General features: G+C 47.6%; 1 protein-coding gene across 6 annotated transcripts in view; it reads left to right on the top strand.

Moving 5' to 3' along the window:
* The window catches only part of LOC122566552, a 258,455-nt gene that overhangs the window by 162,879 nt on the left and 69,853 nt on the right, over nt 1-25,723 (top strand). The window lies entirely within an intron of this gene.

The following is a 25,723-nucleotide window of genomic DNA, read 5'->3' as shown; positions in this document are numbered from 1 at the left end:
GAAACGACCTCGTGGCAATCCCAAATCCATCGTATTGGATTCCACTGCAGACACGCGACCTTCTCTCTAGCTCTAGAGTATTGAAGCGAGGCCGCGTGCTCGCTCGTACAGGACGTCCAGGGTGCAGCGTGGAAATCTTGGCGAGGGCGCGCGAATTGAAATGCAGATGAGCGTCTCGCGCTGGTATAAGCCGTGGTTGCTCTCCTATCCGCTCTACCCCTTCGCCTTCCTCTTCCCGTTCTCGCTCGAATTTTCTTCCATCGCGATGCGTCCTCCTTACCGCGATTACCTGCTCGCTTGAATATTCGCCCCCGACAATGATTCACCTCCGCGTCGGCTGAAATGAACTATGTCGGCATATCCACGGAGGACAGCCATAACGATATAGTTTACTGCAAACTATCCAGGTGGGCCGAAGCGAAACTTCGATCGCGAAGGTAATCTCGTTTAAAAAAATATGTTATTATCATTTGTTGCTCGAACAAAGAGTCGTAGAATCGCGTTAGCGTCGTTCCAGCCTTGTTTCTTTGCTGTTGAGAAACGCACGGACGAGGCAACGTGTCCCAGATATTTCAGGAAGCCAACCAGTGCACTAGATACTGGTACGTCAAAGGGGATGCTCGTTACGTAACGAGACGCGAACCCTTCTTCGCGGAATAAAAGCGAACGATGCGGCAGCTAGCAGCAAGCTGCTGCTGCGCGTGAGTCGGCGCAACCCGGTTGGAATTGTTGAAAATTAATTCATGAGAAATAAGGGTTTGTTGTTTACCAGTCGGTGAAGCTAATTAAAACGGGGTGAGGTCGTCGAATGAGGAAGAAGACGGCTGGTAGGCGAACAGATATACATAGAGGCAGAGAGAGTTGAAGCTGTCTGCTTTAAAAGACGAGCTATATTATTTTGCAGCCGGTCGAGCGTATTCCAGCTTTGTCTTTTCTCTCTCGTAGCTTCCGTCCTGCTTTCGCGCGTGTACGTGCGCGACAGCTCACGTTTGCTCGGGAAACGAGATTTCCATGGGGTTCGGTTGCACGAAGAAAAGTTTGAAAAGAGAAGTTCTGTCGTCAAACGCGACACACGCGTTTCGAATCAATTAGGGGTGGAAGGCGTGAACGTACTCGAGAAAAGTCGGAAACAAATTTAGCTGGCGGTAAATTAAGTTGTAAAAGATGTAGGTGAATCTTTGTGAGTTCCTCTTCTCTATATCTGTATATTTTCATCGAAGATGGCGGAAATATCGATCTTGGTTTAGTATCAATTCAACCTCTTTACCTGAAAATTTGCTTTCACTTCTGACGCGAGCACTTTAACCCGCGCAAAGGGAGGCAACCGAAATGACGGCGAATCGAGAGAAATCGAGCGAGGAACGATCGAAGTCAGGATTAGACAGGTAACGTGGCAGTCGTGCGGCGATGGTAGGCGAGCTTTGCCCGCGTAATTATCGTTTCTATGAGAGACGGGGACGGCAGTATGCGCGCAGCTGTCGAGTCCGGTCGGCCACCTCACAGACAGTCGAATATTTAGTGTCTCTATGAAGAGAGTAATTAAACCGGCCGTTGGCGCGTCTAATACTGGCCAAACGTGGCTTTGCTTTGGCTTTCTGCTCGTGTAGTCGCGAGCCGTCTCTGCCGCGACCGGTAGCCAGATTCGTAGCTTCTCTCTCGCGTGCGAGCGTTTTACAGGATGCAAGAGACTTTAACGGTACTCCTCTGGTCGTCTGTCAGTTTGTCTGTCCGTACCGTTGCCGTCGGTACTTTCGAGTCGCGCTGTCGGCTTCCAATTTGGCTTCCAGCCGATGCGACAAAGCTGTGTTCTGGTTTCATCATTTAAGTATAAACTCCTGTTTCGGCTCCACGGCATCATCTACCGAGCAAATTGCGCGGCGGTTCGCGTGCAACCACACACGTTCGTAGCTTCTGAACGATCTTCCTTTTTTCTTGTTAAGATCGTCGATATCGTCGTTAGGTTGCGGTGAAATAGACGAATTCATTGTGACAGAGAAATGGAACTTTTTATCGTATAATCGTCGTAAATTGGAATGGATAAAAACGCAAGAAAGGAATTTATCGATCACAATTTAATATGAATGTTCGTCGCTGCTGAAATCTTTTTCTCGTTGAATCGGGGCGATGAAGAGGTCGAGCCGGAGGCCGGGACTCTCAGAAGGTAAACATTGTGATTTCCGGCGAATCTCGATCCAATATGCGACCCGTGTGGCCTCAATCTACGAAAGAAAAACCATGGATGGGCAGATTGGACAGGACGCTGGCGCAGTCGGGGAAGATTCAGCCTCCGAGTCGAACAAACGCAAAGTCAATAATCCATCGGTGGAAGGAAAAGAGAGGAGCGTGATTTTTATGGGCTCGTACGACCATGTACCAACAATTTTCTCTTTTTCCTCGAGGCTGGTTCGCCGATGCGAAAGAAGGACGAGCGCACGAGAGACGAAGAGACGGAAAATGGTAGCCGGGCTTGCGGCCAGTGCCGCGAGAGCCGGACGAAATGAACCGTGATCAGGCCGATGCTCGTAGTTGCCATTCTGGAAACAAGCGGGAATTCTCTTACGAACTCGATCACCTCTAAGACAAAGAGAGGAGAAAGAGGGCGAACTCGCGCGCGTGCTTCGTACGTGGAAAGCCCTGTTCGTGGCACTCGACTCGCCGGAAAGGAACAACGGGGGTCGGAAATGAACGCCGGGAAATGGAGTTTTAAAGCCGGACGAGTGGAACGCAGTCGCGATCGAGACGATTCGTTTTGCACCGATGGGAAATATTTTTTAATCTCATTCCTGCCCCGTACGGTACGTTCCCGTCGCAGTACGATCGTAAAAGAAACGGGGAAAACGGGAAAACCTTTCCAGATAAAGTTTTAACGATGAGATATATTTTTTGCGTTGTTAGGAACTTTCATCGAAAATAATTTCATTGCCGAGATGTTTTACCGTGGCTGAAAAATTTTCTAATTTTTCCTCAAATGTACGCGGTCCTCCACTTCGCTAAAGTTCTCAAATTTAATCTGTTTCTGTACGGTCCATCAGTCCGAACGAACATAGCTACCTTTCCAATTCGGTCGATTTAGACAAACGCTTCCCATTTTCCCGTACTTTGTTAACGAAGTTTGTTAACAACGCGCGACGAGCTTCTGGTCGAGTTCGTTCCAATCAGACGCGGTAATTCGTTTCTCCGTAGGATTATTCCGACGACGAATGGATCGAATTTTAGCGAGCGAATCGACACAGCGGAGAAGCAAGGGGGCCAATCGCGGGTCGCGAATAGGGGAGATAGATTTATAGGGGAGGAAGTGACCGTGGACGCGCGGCGCGGAAAGTTTTCCCCCGGAAATCATTTCGCTAATTCGAGAGAATCGACGCGTACGGGGGAACGGCGTCCCGTCACCCTGGGAAAAGGAAAGTTTTATGGGCTGTTCGATGCGTCTCGACTACCACTTACCACCCTCGGCATTATTCATTTATTAATAGCCCATTCGCGGCTCTTCTCTCCCTTCCTTCTTCCCGACAGGCAGATTTTTCCTCCGAGAGTATTTCCTTAATAGGTTCTTACATATTTTCAATGGTAATAAAAGAAAATACAGCATCTATTGCCACAGGATGGATCGATCGATCGCAGTTATTCGCAGCGTGCCCTGGAGATAGACGCGAGGACATGCGCAATTTGATCGAGGAAGCTGCTGACCAAGACGCGTCGCGGTCAGTGGCTTAAACCCGCGCGTTTGCTAGGGTTTATTGAAATGTCCGGTCTTAGGTGGCCGCTGGTCCCTCCTCGGGTTCAAGACGGGAGAGAGTTGCCGAGGGAGAAACCCTCTCTGACCTCGGAATACGTAATGAGGACTTTTGATTTTCCCTGAGCCATGAACCGTAGGATAGAACTTTGGTTAGCTGAGTCCTGACCAATTGCGCGTATTATTGGACTCGAATGTATATCGATGATTCGTCTCGTTTCATGAACATCCTGCGGTATTTCAAAACTGTTTCCAAACGGATTTTGTCTTCCAAACGGAAGAATCGTTTCGATACGAGAAATTATGCAACGAAAAACGACTGTCTGGCGAGGCTCTAATTCGATTTTAGGCGATTCCGCTCTAATAGAGCGCCGTAACAAACTCAGGTCGAATGGGGTTATTTTAATAATGAATTAATCCGAGGGGCGTTATAGGCAGTGAGAAGACCGACATAGGGGTGTTTGCGGACGGTCCGTAGGGAGCATGGGTACCGCGTGGCCCACGTGGTACCCACAGGATAATTGGAGGTCACTGCGGTTTTAGGGACTCCTCCGGCCCCTTCTGAACCGTTCTACGTAAACCCTTACGTACGGGACAGTATGTACGGCAGTTCGACTGCTGGCATTATCCGGATTCCTGATTCGCTTTGCTGCATAATAATTAAGGATTTTGCGTGTCGTGATAGAGTGCTGTGCTACCGCGCCGGCGGCACAAAGCAGCTTGGTCGAAGAGAACCTGGCTGCGATCACCGCGGTCGAACTACCTTTGGCCAGATTGCCATCCTAACGATCTTCGGTGAGCGAACATTTCCTAGAAACCCGAACGGTAAATACACAATCACCGATACATTTTAATCCCCTGGATTCTCATTGAAGAATATATAGTGCGCCTGTCTGATCATGTTCGACCTTATCTCCTGGGATACGGTGTCTGTCAAGCAACAAACAAGGTGCCTGACAAAGTCTGTTATCGAAATTGCTAGACAATGTGGCGTGAATTTGGCAGAGAAAGTGACACAGCGTGAACAAAGGATGCAAGGAGAACGCGTGGAGGATAATTACGCGCACACCTTTTGGACTGTCGTTTTTCAGGCCTGCGGGACCGTCGTTGCTGCGATGTAAATATAGCTCGGCACGATGACGACCAAACGGCCGAAAAGCGTTTAATTAGCGAACGAGGTTTGATCGGATTTCAGCGAAGGTGCAATTAAATTGGCGGACAGACGAGTGACAGCAGCTAGGAGGAAACGAGCCACGGAATTATTTTGTTGCTGGCCCGTGAAACTATCGATCGTCGGTTATCGTTTCGGTCCCTTCTTCCTTCATGTTCTCCAGCGATGCGCGAATTTTCCAAGTTCGCTCCATTTACCGTCTCATACGGAACTCCGGAAATATACGCGATCGAACAAGCGACGGAGAGTCAATTAATCAAATAGCACGTATCAAACCATTGAAAATCCGCTCGATATTACATATCAAGTTTCCTCTGTTTTCGCCTGTATTAACGTCGCTCCATTATTCGATCACGTTGGCTCACTATTTCTGGACATATCTGCTCGTCGGTGGATTCGTATTCATTTAGAATTCGCGCATGAATTCTTTAAAGTTTCAACGAGCTTCCATTTTTAGATGGTAATGCGATTATTCTACACATGTCAGAGATCTTTCCTGACGTACAAAGATACGGCAGCAGAAAGTACAATTCGTTGGACGTGCATGTTCAAAGATAAGCGATACGTCGTCGTCGTCAAAAGTAATTAAGTACGCGCATTTGAAAACGGTGGGAATCTAACGCGAAAAAGGACGTAGAAAAACGTGACACGTTTAACGTTCTAGCGCTCAGTCGCTAGTTGAAATTATGAAACAAAGGGAAACTCGCTGCGTGGGTGGAGCCGCGGTGGAGCCTAGGTTTTACCTTAGAAAAGCGAAACGTTTTCACGCGTTACATCGGGACCCGCCTTTAACCGAGGCGAGGCGCGGCTGTATCCGTCGCGTGAAAAGTATTTCAAACTGAACTCCTATTTGATTCATCTCGGTCAAGCCGAGAAACCGCGTGCATTCTCCCGTGGACTGCGCCACGTTGGACAAACTAATTAATAATTACCACATACATCCAACTGCTCGTTCTTCTCGCTGCGTTTACTCACGTTTTCTAGCTGCCGGATGAAACACGAAGGAAAAAAAATCTGGGACACGCTCGTTTGCACGTCACATATCATCAAGCTCTTAGAATGCTGAAGTAACGTCGACGTGTCGATTCGGATTGAAGAACGCTCGACAGCCGTGCGTTATTTACGAGCTTCCACACGTACCTTCCATGCTCGTTCATTATGGATGATGTATCACCATGATCGTGAAACCTGTATTCCGAATGAGTTTCTTATTTGATTACGTCTATCCCGTTATCTAGTCACGAACGTATCGACTTTACCATCAGGGAAGATCCTTTTCCTATCGCTTTTCTCTCTCTTTCCTCCCACGTTTGTTCCTCGGGCTTTTCCACGGTTCCTTTTTTTTCCCCTAATTGCTCGGATAGTCTGCGCGCCGTGTTCGCGATCGTCGATATAGCTGAGCTGCGAGCCGATGGTCGAAGTTTTACGATACTTCCTACTGGAATTTCCCTGATCGCTTGTAAACTGGATTTTCAGCCGAGGCCACGTATCGTAAAACACGGAGAGCAGTTAGAAGTTGGGCGCGGGGGTTGTACTCTGTTTTATTCAGGGGATCGCGCACCTGTCTTCGACGAGTTTACACGTGGCAAGGGTCGGTAATTTTGGAGGAACAGTACTCGGCTCGAAAGAGGTCGCGCGCATTAGCACTTTTACCGCGTGAATTTATTCGAAATTTCATGGCGGCATGAGCCAAGGGACGCTGGCAGACGCTTTTACGAGCCTGTGAATTTATTAGGAACGTAAGAGGAGCGAGGGGGAAAGGAAGGATGGGAGGATGATGGAAGACACCGGTGGCCGACGCGAACCGCGTGTTCCACGCTGTTCGTACGCGGACGTTAGTTTTGACAGGCTAATCCGTAAAGGAACGCGTTCGCTTGACGAGCCGCCGAATTATTTGCCCGGCTAAGTGTATATTTTTACGGAAGCGGCTCGTCGCTTGCCACCTGCCGTTTGTCAAATGCCGCCATCAACTAATGACGGGGTGTGTTCGTTCGAACCGAAACTCGTAATCGCGGTCAAAGCGTTGCGAACAGCTTTTATTTTCCGCCAAGTTTATCGTTAATGAAACCTTTGGTAAAACGAGTACAGAGAATGAAGAGGCATTAGCCGCTTCATGGATAACCGACGTTTTCATAAGCTGTAAAAGATGGCGTATTCAATGACGAAATAGTGCAGCTACTAGATTCACAAGGTAAAAAGTTAATAATAAAGTGGACGCCAGGTGGCTCGCAAAAGTGTGTCCACAATTGTGGGAAGAATAACGGAATGGTGTACGTGATTGAAAGATCGAATGGATTATGTTCGTGCCAGTCGATTTACAACAATGTAGAGAGATTTATTCGGCGAAACAAAAGTCGTGGTGAAAACGCGTATCCCCGTTTGTCACGCGTTTTCCCTGCTACATATGAAGTTCTCGCGTAGCAAAAATTTATTGGCCGACCGGATTTCCATCGCACAAATGAGAAATTCCAGAGAAAACGACCGCGCCCCCTCTCGATGCCACGTAGAATTACAGTGAAATTCACGCAGCACGCTTCGTTCGTTCGTACACGATTCAATTGGCATGGTCGGGCTGAAAAGCGTGTCCGGGGGATTTAAATCGCGCACCTTGATTCGCGTGTGCACGGTTTCGTTTTAAACGAGAGGGCAGATGCTACCGACAATGCTTCTTGCGCGCAGACGCGCTTGCTCAGCATACAAGTCGTGTATTTCCCGCACGAGCTTCTATTAGATTCTCTCGCCGGCTCGTTCGCAAAGTTTCTATCGTAATTACCCATTCTAAGCGGTTTAACGAGCCGTGGTTCCACTAAACACCCCTGTAGCTACCATCTTGTTAGCCGACGAATAACTTGGCCTCGCGGCGCGTATTTGACGGCCGCGAACCTGCGCAGCTTCCTCTTGTTTCAATTTTCATTCCTCCAACGCTTCCTAAAACAGCAAATTCACGAAGGAGTTTAATAGCTGTAGATTAAGAAACACACTGATCGCTCAATTATACCCTTTCCTTCTTCGTGTCTTCTCTTTTTCACTCTTCTTCTTCCAGCTTTTGCTTCCTCTTTGGTTTTTAACAAAGCAATCGTAGACCGCCCAGACGAAGACTCGCGTGTACGACACGACGAATGAGAGGAACGATATATTCACTTTCTGGTAAATGACCGGTGGATGAATATTTCGGTGTAAACGAAACTAAATGTGACGAGATCCGACTAGCAGGTTGCGGGGAACTGCACGCCTACCGAGCACCGAGGAAACGTTGTTTAATTTCGGCAAACACGTCCGGTGCGTCGGGGCTTCCTGTGTATCGCGGGCGAGTAACACGATTCCGGACGGAAAGCAACCACAGTTCCAAACGGAATCCCTTCTGCGAATTTTATCGTCGTTCCTCTCATTCTCATCGGCCATTGGAGTAAGCTCCAACTTTTTATTTTATTTTTATTTTAACGAACCGGCGATCGGTTCTGTAAGCGCCATCTTTCATCCGAGAAGATCACCTTAAGTCGAATTATCGTGAGAACCAAAGTAAAATCAAGACTAATTAAAGGGATGGAAACAGCAAAACTTAATATGGAAAGTTGCGACACGTCGCGCAACTCCATGCTCGAGCATTCGACGATCACGAGTCCCTGGAGGGTCAGAGACTGCACGAAATGATCCAGCTCCCTTTATCTCTCTTTTCCTCTCTCTCCCACGCTCTCTCTCTCTCTCTCTCTTTCTCTGTGCCTGTCGCCCTGGCGCTCTGTCGAACCGGTGCCGCTTTAATAAATGTCCCTGACGCGTGGTCGGCAAGGGTACAAATCGCCTGGAACCGCAGACACAATGCTTAGTAATGGTGAGCGACGGGTTCGTGCAATGTCCCCCAGCATTACCGGTTCCTGGTAGCGCGCGCGATACCCATTCGTTATGTTCCTTGGCCGTGCCGGCGTGGGCCGCGCGAGTGCTCGTCCAGCGCGATTTGATTTCGGCGCAAATCGTTGAACAAACGACCTTAATTAATCCTGCTCGTTCGCCTGGCCATTGCTAGGCTGGCTTTATCGCCATCTGACGCGAAACCATCCTGGACCGTCATTCGCTTTGATCTCCAAATAATTGAGATTCTCGTGATTTGAATCGTGTCTCCTCGAAGTCTCTTGGATCGTTCGGAAATCTGTATTTTCTGGGAAACCTATCACGTTGTGGTTTAACGACTTTTTTTATTTTAATTCGTACGAACAACGTTGATGGTAACGCAGAGTGTACGTACAATGACGTACCGAGCCTCGTCGTCGCGAGAGGTTCGATGGAATTTCGTGGCGGCTCGAAATTCCTCGTGCAAACTCCTCGGAAACTCTCGAGACGTCGAGATGATAGGACGAGGCTGCTAGTAATACCATAAAACTCGATACGTGCTCGTGCTTATGGATTATCGATATTTACCTGGCTGGCGCGTACGTCTCGCCACGAGGGCCATTCCGCCCTAGATCCTGAATAAACAATATTCTCAGGGTTGCCGGAGAGTAAGTCGGACCGTCGTGTCGTCTTGGAAGCATTCATATGACCGTCACCTTCTCTCGAATTCCCTTTGAAATTTACTCTTTACACCGTCTTCGTTCCCTGTGCGTTTCAAGTTTATTACGGTGCATGTCGGTCGCAACAAAGCTGCTTGAGGGTATCTCCGGCGGCGAATAAAATAGCGCAAGAACCTACGGCGTGTCGTCCTTTTCTCGACTGGACTCGATGAACTTCAATCCTTAAAACGACTTCTCGGAAACGAGTATCCGACTCTCCTTCGAAATATCATCGAAATGTTAATTGTCATTTCTAACAAAAATATGGAAAAAAGAGTCGTAGTAGACGCCCGATCGATGTTTTTAAACTCTCTTTTGATTTCCACCGAATCTGCATACAGATTCTCCTCTCGTAATCTATCGTTTCTCATGGTCGACGAATAAAAAAAATTAGGGATTCGTTGGTTTGTGACAGCAGCGAAACTCGATAGAGAGAACGCGATAGAGAAGGGGGAGGGGGGAGGAGAGTCGGGCGAAATTGCGTTGCAAACGAGTAACACGAGTCGTTAGCGGCTAATCCAACAGAGAGCAGGAAACGTAGGGGACACAGGGGACCGAAGCACCGCGAATTCACCCCCGGTGTAGGGCTGGGTCGAGTTCAAGAGTTGCGCGAAAACAAGCGGACAGGTTTCGAGGGGTCGAGTAGAGAAAGGCGGCTCGCAGATGAGCGACGCGGACCGGTACACGGGGCAACGCGGGGACCAGCAACGTTGTTGATTCAAGTGGGCACGTGATAAAAATGACAATGATGAGTTAATGCAATAACTATGTACCTTCCGACCCTCGTGCACGCGGCTAGTCAAGCAGGGACACTCGTTTCGTTTGCGTTTGCTGGTGTTTGCCACTACACTACAAACTATAAGTATATAGTATTTGGCATAATGTATACGTTAACCGCAAACTTTCGATTTTGTAGAATCGATTATTCTCTGTCATTGGATCAAACTGCAATAACGCTTTACTAACTGGCTGGATGTCAAGAGAGTTGCATAAAAATTATTTGCTGTTGATTAATTGATTATGTTCCTCACTATCGGGTAGTAATATTTTAATACGATTACTAAAGTTCTCTTTCCTGCAAAATAAGAGTGTGTGCAGATGCTTTTTATTTTTAGGAAAATCCAGCTACCTTCCAGCTATTAGGTTGCCCGAAAAGTTTCTTTCGTTTTACGAGGAAATAACAGACGCGCAACGTTTCTTGTTTTATATTATTTTGTAGAATTACGTACGATCCATTTTGTTCTGTTGAGATAAACACCGCGACATTTCACGGGCTTGATTTCACGTTTGTATAAAGGTGCACTGTTGTAAAAAACACGTCTGCGAAAGAAAGACACTTTTCGAACAACCTAATACATTAATAACATTAGTTACTCAGTTCAGCAAGTTAGCGCGAAGTAGTGACATAGATGGCAGGGCTAGTTAATGTCTGCGGATCTGTTAGACCTTTCTCGTCCCGTTCAGGTCACTTTAGGTGCTCTCCTTTGCCACCGCTAGCACAGTTGGACATTGGTTCCAATTGGCGTTTCCGCGAATGGAGAGCGAATAATGGGCTCGGCAAGCGTCTCATCGACACTCGGTGCGCGACGTTTCACCAGAGCGGAGAGAATGGCCGTGGAAACAAAGGTGCGGAAATACTTCTGAAGGGTAGTATACTGTACAGACGCATCCATCCGGTGCACCGTTTTCCAATTCGAGCACGCGCGCCCTTTCGCTCTCGTCGCGTCGCTCTCCCTTTAGCCGGATCTCGGCTGGCGTAGACAGAGACGCAGGGAACCAGGGATCAGGGAGGGACTCGGATAAACCTCGGTGGCCATAGCCGATGGAAACTGTATTCCTGGTATTTAGCGCGGGCCCTACCAATTTACTTCGCGCGGGCAATAAACCCCGGCTAAACGGGATTAATGCCTGGCAGTCTCGTGCACTCCAACTTTCGATACTCCTCCCATCGTGCCTGCTATCGCACGACCGAAGAAACCAGTCCATTTTCACCGTTGTCCTCCTGGATTCCTTTATTTCTCTCTGACCCATGGATGCTGGATCGTATTCCCTTCTGCTATACGATTCGCGTCAAGCTTGACACGATTATGATATCTACGTTTCAGTTGGGGTTAGGTCCGTAGGATTTAGGGTGTCGGGGTTACATTGACACCTTATTAACCGGTCGAATAAATGTCTCACGTTTATACGAAGTATGTCATACATCGCAGCGGCTATGATCGAATTACATAATATTTTAATCTCGGTCTATTTTCTGCACGTTAGGCAGTTAAACGCTCTTTTAATCGAACAACTTTACATAAAATACTAACGGCTTAACGAAATCGGTTTGAACGTGAATTTGTAATTGAAAAACGCTCTCTGTAACTCAGACGTAGACTCTTTATCGACCACCACCACTCCTTCTCCCCATTCCTCTGTTACATGTTCCAACGGAATATCGATGGGCGTACAAAGGGTCGCACGGATTTCGGGCCTTGCAACAGTTTTTGGAGCTAATTGGCCGCTGGATGAGCGAGAACAGTGCGCGCTGACCGAGGGCCGGTGCATAATTAATCCAACGTCGGCTGACCTCGCGGTGCACCGACCACTGTTGCCGGTGTTTGCGCATTTTGAATGGCCAGTTGGCAGCGGGGCCGATAGCCAGTTTGGCCGAGAATACATTGACTTCTCTGCAGTCGACGAAATACCGAGGTTGCCCGGAGGCTTTCCAAATTGGCAAGGTGCTTTCATCCTCCATAGCCCTCTTCCCTCGCGGCCGTTCATCGACTGCATTGAAAATTTCAGCCGCGATTCCGTCTCGCTCGACCGCACGGATTTACTCGATTAAGCCCGACCAAGATTTCAGGACACGAGGTGAAAGTTTTGCCGAGCGTGGGTCGCGCGATCGTATTTTAACAGCGCATGATGTTGCGGTTGCTTGTTTATCGTAACGTCAGATGTAACGTAAACCTCTTCGATATAAATTCGTCGAGTAGCGAAGAAGAATTCCATCCTTCTAGAATTATGGAACAGGTTTAACGTGCGTGGAGGAAACGAAGCGAACGTTTATCGAACCGTATCAAAATCGCGGTATTTTTCGCCGGATCTTCGCGTTCGTTAATCCTCTTCCGTGGCCGAGGCGAAATTATTTGTTCTACTTTAATGATTTGCTCGTAAATAATTCCTTCTCCATTAGACGATCGTGAAGGCTATCGTGAAGGCGGTTGGCAGATGGGAGGGGGGGGGCGGAAAGGGTGTTTACCGAGCCGAGCTACCGGCGTGTTCTAAGTGAACGAGTGCACGGAGCGACTTCCACAAAGAGAATATTCATAAAGTCACCAAGACCGCCCTTGTCCTTTAGGGCGTCGGTGGTACAGGGTGGCGTCGGGTGGGACAACAGGATGGAAAGCAAGTTGTACGGGCTGGCTGAGCCGCTTAACGGCAGACGATACCCATCTAGTTCGCCTACCCCCTTGGGCCACCCCTTCCTCGCACAGCGGCTTCCCGAATCCTTCTTACCAACGAACCAGCTTTACCGATCGAACCGATCGTTGGCTTCGGATCTCAGGCGCATAATAATTTACGTCTGTCGTCGTCGGTGCAGCTGCGTGCCGCTGAAGGAAGTAGCGGCGTCGTTTCAACGACGTTGCGGAGTATCAATTTTATTGCAACGCGGCTGAGAGAGCGAAACTACCCCAGCAAGAGCCGATAAAACGCGCGCCACCGGCTGAAATATCGAGTCGCGCGTCGTCTTTATTAGCTTCGCTATCCTCGCTATCGACTTTGGACGTGGACGCGTGCACGAACCACGGACACGATTTTAACGAGTATTCCATAGACTTTTTGGACCCGTTGAAAGAGAGGGTGAGGCTGCGCGGTGATTTACGACAGGTATCGGGTTCGTTGTCGTTGTCGATCGGAACTCGATGGACACCATCGAGGATCGAAGATACAGTACGAGCACGGGCGAGGGTGAGTTACAAAGATCAAGGTCGGACAGACGAGCCACGGAGAGCGGGTTCGAATCAAATTTTATCGGCGACTCGTCCCGTTAACGCCGAAGGCCTTAGCCTGTTTTACATTTAAAACGCATTACCGCGTCGCTCGTTTCGAATCCCATGCGGCGATAAAATGAAATTAATGGTCGCGCCCGCCAATTCGAGATATATCGACGGAACGAGCGAAGGGGAAGCGAGACCGGCCTCTCTCGCGGCTCACGGACGCACAGTTTCGAGCGAAAGGGAGACGGAGGAAGAATGGAACGGGGGGAAGAAGAGGGAGAAACAGGTGAACAGGAGGCGAGATAACGGGAGATAGCGATCTCGCGCGACTCTTGACCGTCCTACCAGGAAAAATAGATTTCTTAACAGGAAATGAAAGAGCAGGCTCACGAGCTGCAATACTAAAGATTTCGACCTCTCGCCGACCGGTCGTGTTACCCGCTCGAGCGCGAACGTTCGAAGAAGCTTCGCGAACGTATGAAATTTCACTCCTCGTTACAGAGAAATTCTACAGACGGAAAAACTGTTTCCATCGATTCTACGGAAAAGTTCGCGTCGCCGAGAACCCAGGACGATCTGCTCGTTCACTTTCCCTGTTAGTATTTGCTAACCAGCTTTTTCATATTTGCGTTAGGACGTTGGTAGACTCGAAGGTGTAATACTCCCGAAGGTTTCGTTGATCTTACGATCCTATCACCGACCCAACGCGAGTTACTCGATTTAGGAATGTCATCTCTGTTCCGATGTTACCGGTTGGCGGGTAAAAAGGAGACCAGGAGGAACATTAAGTGGTTTGCTGGCACAGGTACGCGAGCACGGTTCAATCTAAAGACGAGCTCGGGCAAAAAAGAACGGCGAAAACTTAGGAAACAGCCATTTCCCTGCATTAGGCGAGGCGCTTTTTGCTCCAGGGGGTTGTAGCTGGTGGATATAGCTCGCGAGGAGGTAGGAGGAAATATGAGGGGACCCTCACGGTAATAGACGAGCACTATTAATTAGGTAGATTAAACTTTAAGTGCCCATCGTTAGCCGGGACTGTAGGTGGTTCGTTATCCTCTAAAGAGAATGAAGGAAAAAAAGCGGAAGAACGGAAAGGGAAAACAAAGTACACGGGGACTCTGTACCTTTCTCATTTTTCCCCTTTCCCTTCTCTCTGTCCATGTTGGCGTTTACGCGAAATGAGCGCAAGAAACGACAGAGGATAGGGGATACTTTGCTTGGGTTTTAAAGGCTCCAAGTGGAATAGGATATAAAGGACAATCGGACAGCGCGCGTAAACGTTGAGTATCGTTCCTGGTATGATCGAGGCCAGAAGAAAGATTCGTTTCCGGTTTAATTCTTTCCAGTTACGTAAAAGAGCCTGACAACGCATCGTTGGCCGGAATCGAGTATGATTTTTACGGAACAAAAGTTTCTGCTCGACTATCGCGTAAACCGGCGCAGTTTAGTTTTAAGAAAAGTAAGGAAGAATCCCGAATACGGTTGTTTGCTGCCGCTTTTTTCCTTCGCATCTCTCCCATGACACGATTGCTGTCTTTTTGTCTCTGGCATTACTTCTCCGGTTACCGGCGTCGTCGCGTTTCTTCCGTCCCCGACTCCCGCGGGACTTCCGGTTCACGAGCGTCCGCTTCTAATGGACTCCCCCAAGACCGACGTTCTTGTTCCGAGTGGACAACGAAAGGAAGTAACAGCTTTAAGAGAAATTGCGTTTGATCTGTTCTCGGTATCCACCGGCCTAGCGGCAAAATAGAAAGATCGAGAAGGCGGCGGCCTTGCTCTTCTCCTTCCGCCTCATTTCCCCGCTTCGTTGGTATTAATTTCATCCGTTGGAATTTCCAGTTTGCTTTTCCTCCAATTCTCTCCCTTCCACTCCCTTTTCCTTTGCCTGGCTTTCCCGGCTTTCGACCGACCTCTTTGATTTTCTTCGTGACTTTCCTCTAGCATCGCTGTTAGCCCGCTTTCGGCTCTGACAAAATTGGTTTGGTAGATTCGATTATTGGTAACCTCCTTAAATTTCCTTTTGATACAACCTGTACAAAGAAAAGGCACACTCTCTGCTTTTGCACGCCTTTCTGGCCATTCCAGTTAATCCTAAATTGTAGGAAAAGATGAACGTCGCGGATGTGATATTCCAGAGTCGTCTAGTGACATAATCGTTTGCATAGAAATCTTTTAGTTTAACTGCGTGATAGAAATCGATAACTGAGATGAAATCCGCGCGCTCAGTTTATTCGCCAGCTAATTGACGAAACTCTTCGTTCGTTTGATACTCGTATCGAAATCTTTGTATCAGGTAAACGTCCCGTACGTGTGTCGCCAATCTTGACACGGGTTGTCGAGCGTTCGAATAATTAAATATTGCGAGTTCATCCATCAGGATTCAGGATTTGCCAGGTGGACGAGGTCGGAATGAAAGAACGCAGGAGGACCGGGTGTATTGCCTCCGTCTCCGTTTCTCCAGTCAATAATCGATAGTGGGTTCGTATTCGCAGGACTGTGAACCACGCCACCCCTCCCCCGACCTTTGCCTCTTCCTCTGTATGGCCTGATGCCGGGCCCGTTTGGAACTTTAATAAAATATCTGAAATACCAATATTGTTTCACGCCAACGATCATCCCTGTCACTTGGAGAACGATTAAGCTCGTCCCTTGTATTTTATCTGCGCGTGTAATTTGCATTCCTCTTTTCCCTGCAGGTCTCACATCGCCGAGAAAATCATGGTATTCCATTCGCATGGTGTTTAAAGACAGCAAAATCACCGGTAGTATTTGCGCCGAAATCATAGATACGGTCGACGAGGCGGACAGAAACGACGAAAGCTCAAGCACTCTGGGAGTGGCCAGGCTATTACGGTGTCGTTACGGGCGAAGGAAAAGTGCTCGTAGACGGCGGAAGTCTGCAAAGTCCGCGCGGAGAGCAAACGGATCCTGTCAAACTTTGATTTTCAGGTTCAGCCGTCTGGTCCCGCGTTTGACATGAACTTTCTCCGTGCACCCTCGCACGCTCGTTTTGTCCGAGCAAGAAAGTGAAAAGACTGAGAAACGGACGAAGGGAAAAGTTCCTTCCGAAAAAGTTGAGTGCTCGCCCCGTCCTAGCAGCGAACAGAGGCTTAAACAATACCTATGTCATCCCGCCTCGATTCTTCGTCTATAGTTGAGCGTAATTCCACTGGAATGCTCGGGACACGATGCTCGGAATTGTTCGAAATTTTCAAACTCGAACAAATTTTCCTACCGCCCCCTCCCCATCTTGATTCTCGAGCAGTTTCGTGGATCGCGGGTGAGTGTGCTCGAGACTCGCTCAGCTTCATCGAGAAAGATTAATTCCTGACATTGTGTTTGCGTGTTCATCGTCGGTTATTATAGTTACACTCGAGATGAGTCTTGGTATACGTAGCTCGTCTTGGCAACAGTTATGGGATGCTTTTCGAGAACGACGCGTCTAGTGCCTCGAAGTACGTAGATGTATCGCAGATTCTTGCAGCGTCGAGTAGCAGTCGCCAAGCGTCCTACATTTATTATCTCGATAGAGGAATATCGCTAAACCGAGCGAAAACTGAACCCTCAGGTATCACAGGAATTCATCCTATCGTCATTAATTCTGCAGGATTCCCCAACTTAAAAATTAAACGGACAACTGTGTAACAGGGGGGAGCAATAGAATTTCTACCTTCTTTCTTTAAACGCCATCCAGAATCGGAGGGATCCAATTTAAAGACTCTGTGTTTATTCTTTTGCCGAGGCAAAAAGGATTCGCGACATGCGAAGAATCCGCTCTCCTTTAGTATTCCCTTTGCTGAAATTTTCCATCGAATCGAAAGCTAAAACGACCTCATACCGGTGACTTCTGTCGACTGTTTCTTGCCGTTACGGTAACGTGACGTTGGACGTTTAGGAGCGTGGGACGAGGGTCGCGCGGATTCTTTTGGACGCGTGTCGGTTGTTAGCCGGCGCAAAAAGTCGTCTTATGAACCGCGTGAGAGGGCAAAACAGTGTCGAAACGTCGTCACGCAGTCGGATAGCTGGCCACCGCCGACAAAAACGCTAGTTTCACGCAAACTCGACCCTTCTCAGACCAGGAACGGTCTGTTGGAAAACAATGCGTGTACGTTCTTTTCCGTCCTCTTCGTTTCCGCGTTTTATTTTTATCTTTTCTTTCCCTTCGTTCTTTTATTCTTTGACGTTTTTGCCGCGTCAAATCGGAGGCTATTCGTCGCTCTTTCGGAATCTGCTTGATCCACCACAGACGCGTCACAGATATTGTTCAACCGTGGAAAATGCACGAGGATTTTGGAAATTGAATCTTCGACGAGGTAGTTTCCTTTTTCTCTTTGCTGGTCTCGAAGTCGTAGAAACGATATCACAAGATTTCACCGAGATATACGGTCTCTTTGATCGTGAACACGGATTTTTCGAGATGTTCTACAATTTTGTTTAGCATCGAGAGAAAGCACGCGCCTGTCCTGACAACGGTCAACGTCCGAATAGCAAGAAATGCTAGAAACTTGCAGCGAATCGTTGCATCCGCTTTAATAAAGTTTGACGTAGGGCTGACATGTATCGACAGAGGGTTATAATCCCTTTGGCCGATGTAATAATACGGGCGAGTGTCTGAAAGACGCTTCTACAGCAGCTTTCACAAATACTTTCGTCTGGTCGTCGTTCGAATCTCAACTCTAAGCCTTTCCTCCCTGAAATAGTCTGCTTAGAGAGTTGCACGAACTCTCTTCTCTCGTCCAGAAGCAAAGGAACGCTCTTATAAGAAACAATACCTTGGTCGACTATGCTGTCTCCCGGTCGTTTAACTTCCTCCTCTTCGCGTCGTCTTCCCTTTTTCATTGCGATTTTATCCTCGATCTCGCGTGCGCGTTTCGCTACGTGCCCAGGACGCTATATTAATCTATCCTCTCGTCCGTGGTACCCGAGATTAAATTCAGAGTCCTCGGCTTGCGAACAGGCTCGGCGAATAATCTCAGGTATCTGCGTGAGTGCATGACCTTGCAACCGGAATTCAGGATTTTTTAAAAGAAGAAAATCGGATCGGACATAAATTTTTCAAGCGACGTGTCATACATGGAATTTCTTTTTTCTTTTTTGCAATATCGTATTGAGGCGCCGTCGGGCCCATCAATGTGTGACGTCAATCCACATTAGAGGCCAGATGTGTGCAGGTCCTCACCGCGTACCCTCAATTACTTCAAGGACCCATCATAAACTTAAACTTTTAGCTTATTAACCCTGTAAGTGTTATTGGTTTATGGATGGTCCTTGGAACAGTCCTTAGGTTTATTATACGTTCGTACAAATTACGGGGAAAAGCAAGCATTTGCCTAACGGGTTGGTTTTTCCCATGGACAATGTCACGTACGAGCCACGTTGATAGGAGGCTTCCTCCTCCTATCTTCATTTATTAATCGGCATCACGGATCGTTACCCTCACTTTTCCTAACGAAAAGTGTGAACAACGAATCCGCGTTGTTAGTTCAAAGGACACACGGAGATTTCCTCCGTAATAGTACGAGAACACCTCTGGACCGAAACTGCAAACTCTCATCAGTCAACATCTCTCAGATCAGTCAGGTAAACCGTGCTTACGAAGTTGTGTTATTCAATAAAGTTCGATAGAAAAGAAAGATAGTAGTTGTGTTACGGCTCAACCCTCTTGCCTTTAAAACCGAAGCCTTAATTTTACGTGACAAATGTATCGTCGGTCCTTCAATTGAATAGTTTCGTGGAAAAGGACTACGTGATCCTGGCCACGAGCGGTTGCGAAACACGCGCGTGGTGGGCCTAAGAAAAGACAGCGGAGAAGCCAGAGGGTGTGAATCGAGAAGTCAGATAATGTTGCTAGCGTTGTCGAGACAGCGTGGTCCGCGTGAGAGAGAGAGAGAGAGAGAGAGAGAGAGAGAGAGAGAGCGTTGGATGAATTGAGTTGTCTAGATTATAGTACGTTATTGCGATTAGTTCACGTTAAACAACCATCGTTCTTCTGTTTAATTAACATCTGTGCGATCCATTCATTGTAAATAAATCATAATCATCATATATAATATATTTACGATACTACAGTATCTATTCTATTAATTATGGGATCGGATCGGTTCTCCGAGCATCCGAAGTGCTCTTAGGACGCCCTTAAAACGACGTCATAATTATTATTTAACGTAAAAACGAAATGGGGTAGTATCGGTTTGCCCGTTAAGATGTAACGCGAAAAATCAGTGAAACGTGAAAATGAGGAGAGACGGTTTGAAATTGGGGAAGCGCTCTCGAAATCCCGCAGACTTTTATTTTTAATAGCATCGACGGTTGAAGAAAGTTGGGCGACCGAGTAAATAAGTGGAGATAGAAGAAATTCAACCCTAAGCCAGCCATCCCCTTTTAAATTCTCGAGGTGCTAGCACGTCGAGGGTGGGTGTTGGCACCTCGAGAACCGTATACATACTCGTATATATGCGTACATACACACACAGATATATACATATATATGCATGAAAGTACATATACGTGTAAGTATATGTTCGTATAAGAAGAAACGCAAATCCATCCTCTCCTCTCGTCTGGAATTCTCTTTGCGTGATCCCTTCTTTCTTTTTTCTCCGCGGGCGTTGCGTAGACGTATCCTTATCTGCCGCGGGAAAAAGGGAGTAATGGAGAAGGGAAAAAGAGAAGGATTCCGGCGTTCTCGCGACTCTCCTTCGCGTTCTCTGTTTCTGGCGAGGAACTTCGGTTATTTGACTTGCTAATGAACTGAAAATACTCGGCAGGATTGTGGGAAGGGAAGACAGAATCATCGCAGTCCGTCGAAGACCGGTTTCGCACCTTTTTCTCTTTCATTGGCCGCCATTGTCCCCTTTTCTCGGTTTTCTCACAGATCTCGCTTCCGCAAAATTTAATGGCAGCATAAAGCGCACGGATGCAGGTTAATATTCTGGAAAAACAAAAAACGCGACAAGTATCGTCGAGCGATTAAAGGGGAGAAAAACGCACCCTCAAGTATTTGCTTCCAATTAGTCGACACGTGTCGCATGCTTCGATATATTTATGGTTGTTTTTGCGCCCCGGAGGGACTAACCCTATGCGACAATAAGGGGCGAAACTATCAAAACCTGCTCACCCTATTCTAATCTTTCATGCACCCATGCTCTGCGGTTTTGACACGGTTAACGCGAGACGAAAGGAAAAATAATGTCGGAGTTGGTAGTAGTCGATAAAATTTACTCGATCCACTCGAAACTCCATTACGTTCTCGCTTCTTGATATTCAAATCGGTCGACACAAAGGTTGTTTCAAAGGCTTGGCAACCAATTTAAATTTGTCAATCGCTTTAAATCCTCGCCATTAATTTATGTTCCACGTTGGAACCATAGCCAGTAAGATTTCCCAGGCTTTAGTTAAAAAATTCCCAAGGACCAGGTCGGAATCTATTATTCGTGGTTGGCGCGCGCACGTAGGGGTGCGTCGGGGCCCCAGTCATAGGCGGGCTGAAGGGATGGGCGCGTTCGATGTATTATTAATCCTCGCCTAACAATGAACGCAGGACCAGCGGAATTCGCAAATTGAGTCCGCGAAGAGCATTTGTAATCCGAGGGCTGACGAGCCGTGTCCGGATAATTATTATTTCATGGATATAGGATCTTACGTTTCGTCCGAACCGCAAAAATAACGAACTAATTCCAAATCGTGCACACGGCCATATACAATGGCAGTCGTTGGTCTTCCGATTGTTCGTTGTCCGACAACAATGGCGATGTTCCGTGAACGCGCTCGTCCGACGCGAATCACCTAAGTAATTATAAATTTCGCGTTTCAAGAGTGTTACTCTCGTTAGTTGCATGTTCGTGAATATTAATACTCTTCTATTCTCTGGCTGCAGCCGCGAGAAAAGGGAGTCTCGACAACGCGACTTCGTTGTTATAAATAAGGAAAATCGCATCTCGTCCGCTGGCCGAGTTCGCTTTCTCGTCCTGGCACTCTCGCGAGTCCTAAAACTTTTAGAAGCTCTTTCGAGCGTTTCGTCCTCGGTGCTACCCCCTGTCGCACCCTTCCTTCGGCCGTTCTCTCCTTCCTTAAGGCCCTTCGCAGGGATGAATGACGTCCGTCGAGGGTGCACGGTATGAGATAACCTTTGCGCCCGATGGGCGAAAAAGTTAAGTGTATAATTACTTTAGGATGACGAAGCTCGCCGCTCGCCAAGAATTCGCTGACTGTAATTTAAATCGAGCGGAGGGTGGTTCCTGTGCCGACTACCAGGGGTAATTTGTAAATTCGTAAACGACGAGAAAACGGGTTCAATCTTGTTCTCGAATTAACAACGTCCCTTCGGTGTTCTCTGATTTCTTTATGCTTCCCATGTGTGCGGATTAATCGAGTCGAATCCGCGCGTACCATCCATTTATCTTCGTGGTCATAAACTCTAGAGTAGATTCGAAAAGTCGTCCCCCGTGATCACTGGCTCGATCTGATTCACGGTAGTCGTTTAATCGGAATAAAAAGAAGAAGACGAGTTTAGGGAACGATCTCGCCGGAGGTATTAAAATGTTAATAAGATCGGACCGATCTAATTGACGAACGAAAGAAAAAAATGGCTGGAGGCGAAATTTTTGACCCACTGTTCAATTCCATCAGGCTGCTTCTCGTCCGGGCTCCGTTCCTCGTCGACCGTAAGCCGTTTCCTCTCGAGAATAAGCGCGTCCATCAAACGTCTCGTTACGACGTAGTTCCTGTACCGTTCCACCCGCCGCGTTCTTCTTTTCTTCCTTTTTTTTTTCTCTCCACCCTTCCTCCTCTTCTCTTCCCCGTCTCTTCCTTTCTTTCGTCCACGTGGAAAGAGAAAGAGTATCTTATCTGTAATGAAAATGACTAAAATAATTTGACGTGATCAGAGAAGGAGACGCAGTTAAATTAAACCCTTGTCAAAGGGAAACTCCGCGACGCGGCGATTTAATAGAACGAAGAAGAGGAAGAAAGGGGGGGGGAGGAGAGAGAACAGAAAAAGGAAACGTGCAAACGAGAGAAATAAAAAGAAAACAAAAACGACAAAGTGGTTTCCGTAGATAGTTGTTTCGCGCGATGATTCGTTCCGGCCTGCCTATGTTCGAGACGGAAGAAAAATTTACGTGCAATTGTAATTGCACAGCCACCGGTAATGGATGCTTTATTTATGGGTTAACGGATGCGTACGAATGCTTTCTGTACGTTATTAGCCGATAATTAAAGTCGCAATTGTTGCGCGGGTCTCGATTCCTGGAAATATCTTTTATGAGTCTCGCGATACGAGACTCATCCCACTTTCTCTTTATGTTTCACAATAATCTTCGGCATCGTCTCATTCAATAAAAAGCAACACGGTTTACGCTTCGCGAGATAATTTTATTCCTCGTCCCGCGTTGCGCCAAGGTACAAGTCTTCCCGTTTCGACTAGAAACCAATAATTTGCCGAGTGAAGCCAACAATAGGAAATAATCCTCGGACGCAATGAATTTTCAACAGGTTGCCCGTACACCGCGCAAAAGTCGCTGATGTTACCATTGTTGCAATGGATTTCCTTTTGCAAAACGGATTCACTTTGTCATCGGATTTGCGAATGATGGACGCCATCATTCACGAATCGCTCTAGCCGCTTTTTGGCTGTATCGGATGACGCTTGATCAAGGACAAGCCCGAATCCGCCGGTACATTTTCGAAAAAGGGAAAAATCTGGGTGGAACGACGCGACGAAAGCGCATACAGTGCGCTTAACGGCACGAGGTATAACGGGAGAAATCCCATCAAAGGCAGCGTGTAATTTTGGAGCGCGCACGCACGTACACTCTCTCTCTTCTCTCGGTCCGGTCGCAGCCGATCGCACAGGCGCGCTCACACGCTACCCCGGCCATTCCTCTCCACCGGACATCCGTACAAAGTAGCAGCTTGATGGCCAGCCCGGCGACGTATTACGAGACTCCGGGACGTTAAATTTTTAATGGCCGCGGCTTAATTGTGCTTTGAATCCGAGCGGCGGTCGCGAGCCCGGCCAGAAAGAACTGGCAAATTAGGGGTGGAACGAGATGGAAAAGGGAACCGAGCGTTGCTCGTCCGGCTCACGGCCAGGACTCTCTCTGATATTCATGCATAGATGAAATGTACCGAGAAGTAGAACTGCTTCGGGCCTGCTCTAAAATGCATTACTGAAAGAAACACCGCTGCGTTCCACCTACCCCCGTGTCGAGAAACCGGCCATATCGAGATATCGGCGTTCGAAATTCGCTTGTAAATTTCCCATTCTCCAAACCTCTTGCGCCCTCGCGATTCGTTCGCGTCTCGTGAATAATTTTTTGCGAACAATCTCCATGGCGTTGCTCTATCGATATTCTACGACGAACCGACGATACCAGAGGAACAGCAAAGTACTTATTCGTACAGAGTGTTCTTGGCAGACAGCTCGGCGAATCTCGTTAATTACAGCCGAAACAGATGGCCGCTATTTTCGACACGGCTCGTTGGACCGCGACAACTACCAACTGTCCGGAAGAATCGCGACAGGAGTAAGTTTCTCATCGATTTTCTCGTAGCATAGCCGTTTTCAATCTGCCCAGCTTCCGGCTCGTGGTACTCCTTTTCTGTTCTCTTTTATTTTCCCGACGACGAGCATTCGAATTTGAGGCGAGCCTCGCGTTCCTTTCGCCGCACCCTTCTCTCTCTCTCTCTCTCTCTCTCTCTCGTTTTTCCACTATTTGATTTCGCCCCATGCGCGATGCGGTGCGCCGAAAGAGAGAGCATTCCGAACAGAAGCGGAAACTTGCATTCCTGGAAAAAGGATTTAATTACTCGACTACGAATGTTTCGATCGAATGCGCTGGCAAGAGATTGTCCGTTGCTCGCTACTCCATGAACGTGTATATCGATAATTCTCTTGTGTATTTTCGTTGATCGTTTAATAGTTCTCTGTTATAACGCAGAATGAGAACAGAAACGTGACAAAATGAGAACCACTGAAATATCTCGGCGTTTCATTCCGCGAACTAACAATTTTTCCCCAGCGTGACGCATTTTCGCGCAAGTTTCTTCCGGCTGGTCAGGGCCTCGGATCGACGTGCTCCAACTGAAGAGAGTCACGTGCCGAGGAGACCGTATTCCCCGGGGAAAGTGGCTCTCGCACCTGAAACAGTTCCCGCATCAAAGGCTCACGCGACTGTGATTGTTTCGTCACTCGAGCGCTGCGAAAGCCCTTCAACCCTCGTCGCGGGCTGACGACTCGTGGTGCGATTGTACGCGTCGCATCCCGTGGCTTGCGACAGTTCTTCCAGGCCACGAATCAAGTGTTTAGGATATAAAATTATCCCAAGTTGACGGTACGGACAGCGTATTTGCTATTTTTCGAGAAATTAGAATTTTTCCACATTGCACATTATAAAGTTTACAACTGGAACCACGTCGGAAACTTAATTAGCATTTTAAGCGTTCGACGAGTTCGCAAATAGCAAACGACGTGCCATGAGCTTCGACACCAGTCGAGAACTCGACACTAGATCACAGGACGATGTCGCTAACTGGACGTTACGCTATACCCTGGACCAGGTACGCACAACTTGCGAGACACCCGCAACATTTCGATAGTCACTGTCATTGAAACCGTTGACAAAAGCACAGCTCATAGACCGACACATAAAATATAAGCATCGGGCACTTGGAGAATAAAGCACTTCAAAATATACAAAATCACAATCGTAATAGAACTCTTGAATCGACCCTCCACCCTGAGCGTTAATATCGTTCAAGGTTCGCGACCCCACGGAACAATTTCAATTTAACCGATCGCCAACTAGTGGGCAGGACGCAACAAGCTGTTCCCTGGTTGCGAGCGTATTTCTTCGAGCTTGCGGTTTTCATAGCCGCATCCTGATTCTCCGCGATACTTAAACGAGGTCTGAATAATTTAGACGGGTACGAGCGCGATTAAATTAAAGAAATAAAAAGACAAAAACAGTCTTCGGATAGTTGTAACGCGACGTCATCACGGAGTTTTAACCTTTCCGCTTCGGCAGTCCAGTCCGCCGAAGTACTGTCACTGAACGGAAACGCGCGCAAGAAATACGCACAGTGTGCGTGGTTGCTGTACACATATTTTCCTGAGTCTTAAATAACAATAATTCTTGTAAGAACCGTATATGAAATATCGTTTCACTGCCAATGGATTTAATAGATTTTTTAGCATGAAACGGTATACGATCGTTTGGACATTTCAAATATATTGCGTGAAACGTTTTGATGTTGCTTCAACAATGAGTAACTTTAAAAATTTTTAAAAATC

Source organism: Bombus pyrosoma, linkage group LG4 (assembly GCF_014825855.1).
Source record: "Bombus pyrosoma isolate SC7728 linkage group LG4, ASM1482585v1, whole genome shotgun sequence".
NCBI lineage: Eukaryota > Metazoa > Arthropoda > Insecta > Hymenoptera > Apidae > Bombus > Bombus pyrosoma.
The sequence above is the reverse complement of the archived record's forward strand: the minus strand, read 5'-3'. Positions and strand labels throughout refer to the sequence as shown.